Below are 12,282 nucleotides of genomic sequence, written 5' to 3'. Positions count from 1 at the left end.
GATCCCTATTAGACTTCCAAAATGGAGATAATTTCATAGGAAAATGAATCTGCACCACTGGGGCCCAGGAGAGAGGCAGACACCAGAGACTCATTTAGGAATTAAAAATGCACGGGTGGGGTCATTTAAAAGTTAAGACCGCTTTGGGGAACAAAAGAGGCAGTAGGAGGAAAACCAGGTGAATGGGGTGTCTTGAAAATCAAAGGAAGAAAGGTTCGTTGGTTAGTTGGTTTTTTACGGAGTAACTGATGCTGATCTGTCAGATGATGCTGTTAGTACTAGGAAGTGACCATTGGCTTTGCTAACAAGAACCCTTGGTAACTTAGCAAGGACAGTTCAATGGAGCTGTATGGATAAGTGAGTGGGTTCAAGAATGAAGGGTGGTGAGAAAGTGCAGATAAGGACTCATTCTTTAGAAACATCCAGTAATTGGTGAGGGAATAGGAGGTCAAGGTTTTTGTTAGTGTTTTTAAAATGAGAGATATCACAATGTGTTTATGCATGAAACTGAATGTTCCGTGGGGAAACAAAGTAATGTTGTCGATGAGAGGAGGGACAGTAGTGGGAGTTAATTTCTCCAGGGATGGGATGCAGTATATTGGGGGGGGGGCGGTTGGGGCTAGGTGGGACATGAAACAATTTATTTATTAAAAAATAATTACATATCCTTACATGTTTATGTTTAAACTTTGGTCACCTTCAAAGTACTCAAAGTACTCTGTCCATTTGATGCAATACACCTATTGAGACTTTTTTTTACACTGCTCAAAAAAGTTTCTGAATTCATTGATTTGGATGCCTTTTAGTGCTTCTGCTATTTTTTGTTTCACCTCTTCTACAGCGGCAAAATGTTTCCCTTTAATGATTTTTTTCATTGGGGTAACAAACAAAAAGTTGCTTGGGGTGAGATCAGGGGCATAAGAAGGGTTGGGCATGGGAGTCATGCCATTTTTGGTCAAGAACTGCTGAACCCTCTGTGCAGTGTGGGCAGGTGCACTCATAAATCACTCAGCATGAAACGCGCAAATGTGTTGAGTCTTCAAAAAAATTCACTGAAGCCAAACGCAGCCTCTCACAACAATGCCAGCTGGTACACTGATACAGATGAGTTCCTAGAACACTCACCTGGCAGGGGGAGGCCTATACTACAAGGTGCCCACACTTCAGAAGATAATTCTGGATTTTTTTGGCGGGGGTTGGGTCCCCTTGTATAAGAGGAGGAGAGTGTGATCTTAAGAGCTAGAAGAGTTTACCCATTGTAATACCAGGAAAGATGAGGTATCTAGATACAGATGTCAGGAGATTTGATGATTAGATTTTGAGAAAGGTCTGGTGATTATTTTCTCAGCGATATAGTAAAATTATCAGCTGGGGGTGTGAGGGGAGGAGGAGTTAAAGACTGGGGAAGAGAGGTTTGAATTATTATTTTGTGAGCTAACCCAATAGGGGCATGCAATAAGGTTGCTAGGCAGTTTGAGAGCCCACCAGAAGTTTATGGTCATAAGTTTAATTGAGACCAGCTAAGATAGTTGTTTATTTTTCTCCAATTACATTTGCTGCTCAGGTCCAGGACAGAGCGAAAAGGTGGGAGGTTGTATTCAGCCAAAGTTAGAGATATTATCAGACAAATGGGACAGAAAGAGAAAAGGAATTAAGGTTTTATGCAAGGAAAATGATTATAGCTATGGATAAGGAGGAAAATAGGCAGGTAATGGGCCTTTAAAAGTGATGGTAGATCTCAGTGGATTGGAGGTGGGTTCAAAGACTGCTAGAGTGGGATTAGTGGATAAAGGAAACTGTTTTGAAAGGGGTGTGCTTGAAACTGGGCTTTTGGAGGCTGTGCATTTATTGGTGATAACAAGTATGAAGTATGACATGGAAGTGCATGGCCAAGTTTGTGGGAGAAGTCCACGGAAAGTAAGGAGATAGAGGAACTAAGAGACCAGGATGGTGTATTGATAGACTTTGTGGAAGGCAAAGTCATCTAAGTGGTAGAGGGGAGTCCTGGTGGGAAATACACAGTAAGCCAGGAGCTAAAATCCTGAGGGAAAGGCGGAATACCATGAAAATGCCACATGACAGCAAAAGGAGCAGTGTGGACGGATGAGTCTAATGGTGTGTGTTTCAAAGTCTGTCACAAGCATATGTTTGTGATATAGTCTTTCCTGTAAGTCGGCCAGGCAAGTGCTTACTAGCTGCCTGTTAAGCAGCCCAGCACTAAGGAATAGACAAGAGTCACACACAATCACTATGTTATTCATTCAGCTTTTATTGAATGTAGGTTCACTCAAAGTAGAACATCAACATACACTAATATCCTACTCACACTCTAACAATTTAAGAGAAATACAACATACACACAGCAATTAATGGGGGATAATGCGCCTGAGTCCCAGAATCTGTCTGTAGGCACAGGAGACAGCAGATTGGGGAAGGGAGTTGCTAGTGTCTTGTAAGGAAGGATCTGGTCCAGATCCAGGTGGGCAGCTGGGCAGGAGAAGTCCTCTGTCTAGCAGGGCAGAGGCTCTGGTGGCTGATGCCAAGGGAGATCAGGCTGACATGGAGCAGCATGCTGGTGTGTTGGAGCTCGGCTGTCTCAGCAGTCGTCGGGAAACTGCCTCAGTTATGCAGTTGCTCCACCCTTCTGCATCTTTTTGATAAATGCATTGGCCCCTGTGATGCTAAGTGTGGAATTTCCCCAGGAGCCTATCTATGGGTGGTCCTGCTCTGCAGGCATGACCACTCTGACACATGTGCAGGTATCTTAAGTGTGTCTCCATGCCAGGTGTGTTTCCTCTGACTTAGGTATTTTCCTCTTGAACCAAGGTATTATGGCTGACTGACAGTCACTTTAGTTGGCATAAGTGACTCCACTTTGTTTTATATACTTTATGATATCTTTATTGGACAAATGCCATTTTATTGATCCTGCTCTCCACAAAGGCATTGGAGCATTATAAGGAAGATGGGGGACTGGTTGAAATAGCAACAGAGAACCAGGAAGACAGAGCTGTATGGGAAGCTGTTTCTTCAGGGGACATTCAGATTTCATGCCACAAGGGCAGACAAGACACTGTTTTCACAGAAGAAGAGGATATGGGAGGTCCTGTCATACATTTCAGAGGGTACTGTGGAGGACAAAGGTGTTGGATAGGAATAGGAGAGATTTGATCTAGAGTTTAAGGTACCAGGAGGCTTAGAGTTCCTAGGATGATAGAGATAAACAAGAACACAGGTTAGGATAGGATCTTGGGAAGAGGAGATTGGGAGAGTCACCAGTTCTACTTATAGCATCCCATGTGGGATGGGGTTTGAAGTAGGTCTCTGAATAGAGAGCATGAGGAGCCCTGTAGGCTGTTCTTCAGACCAGCAGTGGCTGAACTGGAGTCTTACTAATTTATATCGACTCTTTAAGTAATAGCGTATTAAACCTTCCTTTGTCATGCAGAAATTTGTCTTTCTATTTGACCATCATTTTTATGATTTGACTGAAGTTTTACATTATTTGGCCTTTCCCTTTGGTATTATGTTTTAACAAGGTCATTTCTACCCCCAGAAAGGTATAAATACATCTTCTACTGAAGCTAGGTTTCTTTCCCTTCTATCCCCCTTCCTTTTTGGTCATAAGTCTTTAATTCTTTTGGAATATATTTTGATGTGTTGTGTTGAGGTTTCTTTTTTCCCCATTAATAAATTTGTTCAATACCATTGAATCAACTCATTGTTCTTTAACCATTGACAATATACCATTGATAAATTTTTCATGTTAAATTTATTAACATATATTCAATTCCTGTTTTAGGTTGAGGTTATGTGGGAAAAAATTTAGTGACCAATTATAGAATATCAACTAAACAGTGTAAATACCAGTTTTCCAGAAGAAAAATAGGCTAGGAGGAAAGTCTATTAAATTTTAGCCAATTTTTCTTCCAGTTAACATTATCACAATAATGCCCTCTGCAAGTCAGAAAAAGTGTATGGACAGTAAAAGATATGACTTATTAGAATTTTATTTGTTTTTTTCTCCCACTTTTATTTAGATATAACTGACATACATCCTATATAGTTTAATGCATCCTGAATAATTGTTTGATTTGCATATATTGCAAAATGATTACTGTATTGTGTTTAGTTAACTCAGAGTTTTGCTGGGTACTGCAAATGCAAACAACACAAAATGGACTGGCTTCTCCAAACTTAATCTGGTGGATTAGAGAAACATCCCAAAGAAGTGACATTAAACTAATGATTTCATAGTGAGTAGTTTCCAGAGCCATCACCTGTGGGTACCGTGCCACAGGCTGTTCAGTGAGCTTATCTGTGACTGTCTTTCTGGCTCTTGTTCCCTTTTCTCCACCAGGAGCTCCACACCCCTGTCCCCCACTGGTGTCCCCCTAGGAAGCCACAGAACAGGCAGGTGGGGCTGTAAGGCACACCAGGATGCTTCTCAGTAAATCAGATCCATTAAAAGGTGCTTATTAACTTCTGCAACATAGCAAAAGGGCTAAAGAGAGAACAAATCTGGCCCTGGAGAAGTTTAAAACAATCAGATTAAATATAACCACAGAAGCAAGAGGTCAATAGGAGAAAAGGAACTCCTGTGAAATACTGCAAATGACTCAATGAAAATGCATTTTGTTTCATTACTGCAGGCACTTAATAACTTGGGAAAGCACCCTTCTTGTCAGCTTTTTCTTTATTATAACCTTCCCACTGGGCTTGGAAGCAAAGATTACCCAAGTGCGCTAGGAGGTTCAAGTGTCTCTACAACTCCCTGATTAGTTGATGCTCTCCCAGCCCTAAGGCAACATAAAACAGTCCTTTTTAGCAGGATGGCAAAATGTTTGCCATTGTAAACTGAGTTCTTACTGGCCATGGGACTTGTAGTTACTGTAAAGAATCCTCGTGATTAGTAATTAATGGAGAAGTTCTATATTGAGTCTCATGCATTGTAAGTTTTCACCTATGTAGTACTTATATAGTAAGTACTGTAAATGAATGGCAATGATCCGACCAGCCTATATTCTAGTCTAGGTGAATATATTGTGTGATTAAGTGTAAATAAACTATCACTATGCTCATACATACATGTGATAATATATGATAATCTACTTCTCAATTTATTTCTGAAGTAGTTGGAGAACTGCTTATTTTAAAGCGTGTATTTGACTCACTTGTTTGGGAAAAACTAGTTTTGTTGGCGGTGGGGAGAGCTGCACCAGGTGTTTCACTGGTGTGGTCAGATGGGACCTTGGTTCAGCAACTTTGGTAGTTGAGTTCTGACTAAGAGAATTCAAAGCCAAGACTCAAACCATAAGAGATTTGTATATTTAAAAAGTCACAGAGGTAGAAGAAATGAGTTGCAGAAGAAATGGGCTCAGGAAACAAGTTGCAGAGGCAAAAGGAGGGCCTTTGGAGCTTGGGAGAGGGGAAGGTAATGGTAACTTTCAGGGTGGGGGTTGGGGAGAAAGCCTTGACCGTGCTCCCTAGAGGGCGGAGGGAGAGAGTGCTGGGTCCTAAAAGCTTTTATGGGTGGAGAGCTTAGGGGAGGTCTCAGGGGAGAATTTACATAGCCTATTAATCAGCTTTCCAGGTGTGTCCTTTCAGAATCCTCATCTCCGTTGATTAGTCGAAGCCAGGGCAGGGGGTCATTAGTCAATGCAGCTGGTCCTGGTATCACCCACCTGGTTTTGCCGCTTTCCTGGGCCCAGAGCAGAAATACAGCTGAGGCCTAGATGTTACCTCAGGTCAGGGGGTCTAAACCTTGTGACCAGAGATATGCTTGGGGGGAACGCTCACCCTGGGGGAGGTCCTTGTTTTCCCAGTTTTGCACTGACCTTCTGTACGTGGCCCATCGTCCTTGCTCTGTTCAAGTCTATCTAACTGCCTACCACAATTGGAGTTGTCTTGGTGAGACAATAATTTTTGTTGTTTTGTTTTGCTTAAAAAAGAATAATGAAAAACAGCTCAATTCCTATGAGTAGCTGACTAAAACATGACAGTTTGCTGGGTGCCATTAAGTAACTCACAGGGAAGAAATACGAATTGGTATTTGCCAATGGTGTGAATCCTTATGGCATTGACCCTGAAAGGATTAATATATATTAAAGCCCTTCATATCCAGTTATTCCAGATTGTCAAAAGCATTTAAGGGTTAAAATCTCAAGAAACTTTTTTTTTTCAGTCTCAGGTTCTGTAGTATATCTACCTAATTGCTCAATTCACTTCTCTTTGTGATTTGTCAATAGTATTACCTTAAAATTTTCAGTTTAGTAATTTTTCCATAGCTAAACATTTTGTATTTGACACGCTTTACAACTTTTATCAGTATTTGAATATAATTGAATAAATAAAATACAAAGCTGGGCCTTCAGAATCTGGGGGCCAAGAACCCTGCTCCAAACAGTCTATGTCTCCCTTGGATAGTGTAAATGAAGTATTGTCTGTGAACATGTACATTCTGCAGAACAGGTCCCTCGCTTCCCAGTCAAGTTTTCACAGGGCTCCATGAACCACATAAGTTGTCTCTTATGAAGTTTATCTTAAATAAAGTTTACCTTAAAATGGTGTTAAACTTTTTAAAAAATGAAGGATGTTTTGTTTTGTTTTCTGAGAGTAGGTTGTAGATAAATTTCATGGTGTAGAGTCAGTCATAAGTAAGATACCCTGTCAAGGTTTCTCACCCTTCCAAATTCCCAACATCAAACAAAATTTCTGAGTCACCAAGGCTTGAAATGTAGGTATCACCCGGACAGTCTCTACTGTTTCAGTCACTAGGTGCTGTCCAATTCTGTTGAATTACAACCAGGCAGGCCTTCTTTTCTATACCCATCATAGCCTGGAGCCTCATTGCTCCTTTCAAATACAATTGCCTCTTAACTGTTCTCTCTAACACTGTTGGGAAACCCTTTGTGTGCTAAACTCAAGAATTTGAGCTGTATCTGAAGGAAATCCTTTGGAACCTAAAAATAATTATTAATAACAGAAAATGGTCTATTCTCTCAAGGAGCTTAGAACCTAGTGATCTAAGTGGAAGTACATGCTTTCCAAATCCCCATAACTTCAGTAGTAGCAAATATTACACCTTCTTTATCTTGAAATGTTAGACTCGATTGAAACTGTATAAATGATTTTATGACCTAATTTCCCCCCCATTTCCCTGTTTCCACTGTAAGCGATCCTTAAGTGTCAGTGGAAAGTTTGGAATTTTGAGGTGCATCAAAAAGTCCCCTATCTGAGAACATTTTGGGGGTTGCCTGTTACTCTGCCTGGAATTTCACCGTTAAGTGCCAATTATATCCCCTCCTTTAGGCCTCCAAACTAGGCAGTGGTGAATAATTATCAGCCAGACTTTGCCAAGGCATTCCCTAAGAGACAGCCTAGTGAGACGCCTCTTCCTTTTTCTAGGTCTCTAAATTCTATCCCTGATAAATCCATCTTAGAGACACAGCACCTACCATGTGACCTCATTCTCGGCGGAAAAAAATTCTGTTATCCTGTTATCATAGTATAATGTGGTTCTCCATCTGTATAGCAAAGTCTTATGCGATCATCTGTTTTAAAAAGTGGGTCTTCTGAGAGACAAGAGTTGAAAATAGGCCATGCAGATCTTTCAACGAGAAACCATAATATTTTTTGCCTGAGTTTGGTATCCTGTAGATTTCTGTCACACTCTGCAGTAAACGTTGACGCCTTTGCCTGGAAGTCTGTTGCACAAAAGTGACAGCAAGGCTTAACTTAGCAGAAACCTTCTTAGGGTGCCTGTACTCCTATCATGGTTCTCGGTACCTCCTCTTGCCTGGCTCCCCAACTGCTCTTCCTTGGAGATGAGGCAATGTTGCGTAGCTGCATTTGCTTTTGAGGGTGTCAGCTTTCTCGAGACAAGCCAGTGCCATTTAATCACTCACCTGCCTACGGGGAAATTGTTTTGTTTTACAGTGACCGTTGTTGATGAATGGCGAACGGGAACGGCCTTGGGCAGGCTTCCTAAGACTTGCACATTTCCCCTTGGATGTACTGTTGGAATGGAACTAATGTGTAAACCTAAGACTTGCACATTTCCCCTTGGATGCATTGTTGGAATGGAACTAATGTGTAAAGTACCGCTAACGCAGAGACGGAGGATGTCCTTCTGTTTTAAAATGGTTGTTCGAGGAAAAAGAACGCCCCGTCCCTGGGTGGGCTCGAACCACCAACCTTTCGGTTAACAGCCGAACGCGCTAACCGATTGCGCCACAGAGACTGGGTTGCCCAGAGCGCGCTGTGGTGCGTACAGATTCCCGTGGCCACACCTCTCTAGCTGCCCTGGGCGTCACCGCGCCAGCCCGCAGAAGTGCACTTGGAGGGCGGGGGAAGCGGGCTGAGGGCGGGCATGGGGACACCAAGTTGCTGGTGCCTGTGGGACTGGAGCGGCCCACTGTGCCCGCCCCAACGAGGGGGGCCACTTCCGACCACAGGTTTCCCTCTGGAAGGCGGGCCACTAGGGTTCAGTGGGCCGCCCCGACTCCTCCTCGCGCTGCTAATAGGGGATTGTGCTGTACTCTGCTACACTGTGACTCCACTCATTTCGACCTGCGAGGGACCCTCCTCTTCTCCCAAGTCCTTGGCCATGCCCCCTCCTCCTAGTTCCTTTTCTCATCATTTTCATCCAGTTTTTTAAAGCTCACTTTTCAGAGTATTAAATATATTCACAATGATTTGCAACCAGCACCACCATTCACCCCCCCAGAACTTTTTCATCTTTGTAAATTGAAATTGTGTCCCCAGTCAACACCAGATCCCCATTTCCTTCCCCAAACCGTGGTGCCCATCATTCTACTCTCTGTCTGTATGAACTGGACCACTCTAGGTACTTTATATAAGTGGAATCATACCAAATCTGTCCTTTTGTAACTATCTTGCTTCACAGAGCTTAATGTCCTCAAAGTTCATCCATGATGTAGAAAATGTCAGAATTTCCTTTCTTTTTAAGTCTGAATCATCTCCCATTGTATGGATGGACCACATTTTCTTTACCCATTAATCTATCCGTGCATGGACACTTGGGTTGCTTCTGCCTTTGGTTAGTGTCAAAATGCTGCAGTGAATGTGGGTGTGCAAATAACTCTTTGAGGTCTTGTTTTCAACTCTTTTGGGTACATACTCAAAAGTACAAATGATAAAACATATGGTAATAGTACTTTTAATTTTTTGAAGAACCACCATATAATTTTTCCACAGCAGCCACACCATTTCATATTCTCACCAACAGTGCACAAGGCTTTCCCTTCCTTTTCTTCGCATCCTGGACAACGCATTTATTTTCCTTCCTCCCTCCCTCCCTCCCTCCTTCCCTCCCTTCCTCCCTCCCTCCCCTCCCTTCCTCCCTTCCTCTCTCCCTTCCCTCCCTCTTTTCCTTCCTCCCTAAAATAATAGCCATTCTAATGGGTGTGTTTTCTCATTGTACTTTAAAAAACAAACAAACAAACAAACAAACCCTCACCTGAGGATATGTTTACTGATTTTAGAGAGAGGAAGGGAGAGAGAGAAACATTGATGGGTTGCCTCCCACACATGCCCAGACTGGTAATTGAACCTGCAACCTCACTCTAATCAATGAACCACCTAGCCAGGACCATCTCCTACTTTTGATTTGCATTTCTCTAAGAATTAATTGCATTGAGCATCTTTGCTGAATGTCCTTTACATCTGGGGTCTGTGGGTTCTATAACCATTCCTCTATTTCTTTCTCCTAGTCAGGGCCAGCTCTGCTTCAGTGAGGAGGAAGCTGAGAGTGACAGAGGCCAACTTCTGATAAAGGGTGGAGAAAAAGGGCCAAGGAGGCCTGCAGAGTTGAGCACATTCTGTGCAAGAGAGGAATCTTCTGAGGAAGACCATCTAGAGAAGCAGTTGTCTTGAGGAGTTCTTGCTTCTCTGTGCTGGACAACATTTGGAGTAAGTTATGTTCATTCCAGCTCTATAGGGATATTTACATAAGTGGTACTCTGAAGAAGGAATCAATGACCTCCACCTTGGGAATATTGGAACAGATAATGTTTTCCAAATTGCATTTTAAAAGTTAACTTAAAATTATACTAATTTAATGGAATTCTCCACTCGCATTTTTCAGTTTCTTCTTAAGAACTGTGAGAATTTCTTTTTAAGTGTTTAAATGGTGATCTCTTTTGTGTTTGTGATTCCTCTGAAAAACACAGTGAGATCTTTCAGATGTATAAGAAACAGAGCTTTATTTTTCTATAACTCCATTCAATTTCTATTTTGAGTCCCTCTTCTGCTGCTGCCAAAAGGACAAGCTCCAGTCAATTCAGGATTCCCTCTGTCCCCCTTTTTGGAGCTCTCTCTAAATGCTGAGGCTTTGGAGGGCAGTCATTCATCTGGTCGGTGAGTCGCATGTGCACACAATTTGCTGAAGAGGCAATTTTGTTTCTATTGCAGATTCCATGGCTCTTCCATGCCTCCTCTGAGAGAGAGGAATCACTTGTGAAATTGGCTTTGTTGCATCAGCATTTCATAAAGTGTTTCCTGGCAAAGTCAGTTCCCTCTGCTTATGGGACCTGTTATGGACTGAATGTTTGTGTCTCCCTGATATCCACGTGTTGAAATCTAATCTCCAATTTGATGGTATTTGGAGGTGGGTCTTTGGGAGGTATTTGGGTAAATGGGATTAATGCAGAGAGCTGGTTCTACCTCTTTTCACCATGTGAGGTGAGGTCCACAGTCTGCAGGCCAGAAGAGGGCGCTCACCAGAACCTGATTATACTGGCACTGTGATCTTGGATTTCCAGCCTCCAAAACAGCGAGGAATAAGTTTCTGTTGTTTATAAGCCACCCAGTTCACAGTTCTTTGTTCTAGCATCCGGAGCTGACTCAGCAAGGACCCCAAACTTCTTTATTCTCATTTACCTCCCCACTGTACTTCCCTTTCTCCAGCCCCAGAGTGTGGAATGTACAGTGGTTGTAAAGTTTCAGAGGAACCTTTGTGGAAGGAATAGCAGGAAATAACCACTAGGTGTGTTCTAGGTGCCTCAGGACCCATCTAAAAGTCTAAGGGTGTCCTTTCAATCACACTTGTTTGGAAATACTAAATTTCTTTATTAGGCTGAGTTCTGGAGTCTCTCTCCCTTCATATTCATGTGGGTACAGTAGTTTTCTGAAAGAAAGATGGCATTAATAGGCCAATTATGTTTAAGTAATTATAGGTACTTATCAAACTATAAAACACGCATTCCAGGAACCAGATAGTTCTGTCAATTGAAATTAAACTCTCAACTGGGAGCTCCCACTAATGTAAGATCTGTAAGGACAGATTTTAGTTGGCTTTGCTCCTCCCTACTGAATTCCCAGCACCTAAAACTGTGCCTGGCATATAGCAGATGCTCAAGAAATACATGCTAAATCAATGAGTAAATGAAATACATAAGCCATAAAGTAAACTTGAAAAATAAAATGTGACAAAAATAAATTGCTAACATTTAAGGAGCACTTATCAATTAGTATGAAAAACCTCTTTATAACTCAACTGAAAAAAAAATCAAGCAAATAAAAAAATGAGGGACATGAACAGAATATTCCTGGTTCCAAAAGAAGAAATACATATACACATGATCAACATAATCATAAAAGTTAGACTCACTAGTAATCAAAATCAAGGTTAAATGAAATAAAGATTTTTTTCGCAAATAGCAAAGCAGAAAAAAAGATAATGCTAAAATGCTATCCAGGGCATAGAAGCCACTCTCACACAGGACTGATGAAAGTAAACTTGCTATGTTATTCCTGGATAGCAGTTTGATAGTATGAACATCAAATAATGTCTACACCCTATCATTTTAGAAACTCTATGTTAAAAATGTCTTCTTAAAAATTAACCATGGATGTGACCAAAGTTTTAGCTATTTCATCAGATTATTATTTACAGTAGTGATAAATAGGAAACAGCTTAAATGTCTAGCAACAGGAGAAAATGATGAATTATGGTATATTTAGAAAATAGAGTGTTAATTATATAGACATAAAAGTAATTTTTTCAAAGAATATTAAAAAATATGTAGTCATGATAATGTGTTAAATATAAAAGGTAGGCTACAGAACCATATAATCAGTAAAATGAAATCTTCAAATAATAATTGACATCATGGTCATGATAAAATGTTAAAAGGTAAGTTGGTGAATTGTATAATCATGACAACTGTTATTTGCATAGTTCTTTCTATATGTGCTGACACTATTGGAAACGCTTTATACATATCAGCTCATTGAAGCCCATAGAGACGCTATGAGGCA

General features: G+C 41.3%; 1 non-coding gene across 1 annotated transcript; it reads right to left on the bottom strand.

The window, feature by feature from the left end:
• Positions 1 to 8,168: 8,168 nt before the first annotated feature.
• Positions 8,169 to 8,242, bottom strand: TRNAN-GUU (transfer RNA asparagine (anticodon GUU)). The gene has a single exon. It is a non-coding gene; the product is annotated as a tRNA-Asn (tRNA).
• Positions 8,243 to 12,282: the final 4,040 nt, after the last annotated feature.

This window comes from Pteronotus mesoamericanus, unplaced genomic scaffold, assembly GCF_021234165.1.
Source record: "Pteronotus mesoamericanus isolate MK-2021 breed Mesoamerican mustached bat unplaced genomic scaffold, CSHL_Meso_final contig_41, whole genome shotgun sequence".
In the NCBI taxonomy this organism is placed as follows: Eukaryota; Metazoa; Chordata; class Mammalia; order Chiroptera; family Mormoopidae; genus Pteronotus; species Pteronotus mesoamericanus.
Note: the sequence above shows the minus strand (reverse complement) of the source record. Positions and strands in the feature narration are given on the sequence as shown.